Genomic DNA, 2040 nt, shown 5'->3' with positions numbered 1-2040 from the left:
TGCGATTTTTTGCCTAAATTTTAGTAGAGAGGTATTCCATATATGGAAGTTTAAGTGTACCAAATTTAGCATAATTTCAATACCATTTTGATGCCCAAATTATGCCCCAAAAATTGTTCTTCAAAACTGGGAAACTGCATCTTGTGGCTCAATTTCGTCTGACTTGTGAAAGAAGTTTGAGAATGATGTCTTCTGATGATTTGAAAGATTTTGAATCTAGTTTCTAACTCCATAAACCATTCTAAATTTGGACCTGTGTAGAGTTAGATATGGTCTGATTTCAAAACTGTGTCAAAGCTGGAAACTGGAAAATTGTTGAACAGGCTGTGAAATCCAACCATCTTCAAACTGTTGTGTCTTGTTGTTCAAAAATCTGAATTTAGTTTCACTTGTCATGTTTGAAACTTTACTTGAAACTCTTCCTTTGTTATAAATTTCAGAGGCTGAATCACTTCCTGTGAATTTTGTCGAATTTCCAAACATTGCTGAAAAACCAAGATTGGTTCTGTCCTGTCTTCTTGAAACTGCAACTTTGGGCTGATATTTGAATGGTTTCTAGTTAGTACTATGAATCTAGTTTCCAACGGTATAAAGTTTTCAATTTTTGGACTTACCAAACTCAAGATCTGATTTTCCAAGTTTTGTCGCGGAAAGCTAAAATTTTCTGATTTCTTAAGAAACGAACTTTTAAAAACATTCAACTTCCTTTTGAGATTGATGGTTCATTTTAAACTCGATTTCATGGAGGATACAGATTTCCTTTGTACTTGATGTTTCCTTGGCTTTAAATGAGAAACCTTAATGTTCTTTATTATGCTTAATTTTTGACCAAGAACTTGATTTCTCATGGTTCCATTCTTACTTTTGAACTTTGAATTTGAAAAGGCTTGATTCAAGGCTTTAACGACTCACTTTATTCTTTAGTATACATTTGAGAATTATATACCAACCTCTTGTTTCTTCACTTCTTAAGTGCTAAAACCCTAAAGTTTTGTTTTTCACTTTTATATAAACTTGTTGGTTCTTACCTCAGGACTCGAGGGTAATCAAGGGTGTTATCCAGGAACCGAGACATATCGCACGTAACTGTGAGTGTTCCTTGCATGTGTGTGTGACTGAATAGTTTTTGCTACATGTGTTACTTCGTATTCTTGTGATTTTATAGTGTTAAGACTCCTATAATTGCTCTATGTATTTCTAATCCGTTGACGAGTGTATACCTATCTCACTCGACCTATAAATAACAAAGTGCTACAGCTCACCGTTAATATTCTATCCGGTTATCACGTTTAATTTGATATGCGCATTGTGTAAGCTCTTAGCTGAACTGGGCCCTGCACTCTGGTGCAACTCTGCTCGATCAGACTGGGAAATCTGACGGGAGTGTGGAACCCTGGACCACCGTTTAAGTATACTCGAGTATTACTACGGAGGGACATTAAGGCGATGGCTGTGACGGCCCCACCTCCCCCTAAGGCGAACCAGAGGGTTCGGCGGGTCGCCTGCCCGGCTCTCGCCGGGAATTACATCAAATTCTTCAATAATTACATAAACGAGTATATCAAGTTATACAAACCACGAGTACCAGAAGTACCCTAGAAAAGCTGATAACTCTAACCACCATGACAAATATATACAACTTACTAGTCCACTTATAACAAGTACAAGTTCAACTTATCTAAACACCTTCCCGAGCGATCCCCACGTCGGCCCCCTGCTAAGGAAAACAAATAGAATGGGGTAAGCTATATGCTTAGTGAGTAACCAGGGGTAAAAATGTAGTTTTTACATGTCAACATTTGACCAGTAAGAGCAAAGAAAAGCAGAAAAGTAACACTACATAATAAGGATACGGGTGGCTCCCAAACCAACTCTTTTGTCGAGTTTGATCACTGGTTGACCCTTAAGATCCTGAGTTACACAGCTCACTTCTCTTGCCCAAGTCACGAGCAATAAATGCTCTAAAATATTTTTCAAGCAATAAATACTCAAGTTCAAGCAATAAATGCTCTGGTTCAAGCAATAAATGCTCTCAAGCAA

Source organism: Coffea eugenioides, unplaced genomic scaffold (assembly GCF_003713205.1).
Source record: "Coffea eugenioides isolate CCC68of unplaced genomic scaffold, Ceug_1.0 ScVebR1_145;HRSCAF=597, whole genome shotgun sequence".
Classification (NCBI taxonomy): Eukaryota; Viridiplantae; Streptophyta; class Magnoliopsida; order Gentianales; family Rubiaceae; genus Coffea; species Coffea eugenioides.
Note: the sequence above shows the minus strand (reverse complement) of the source record.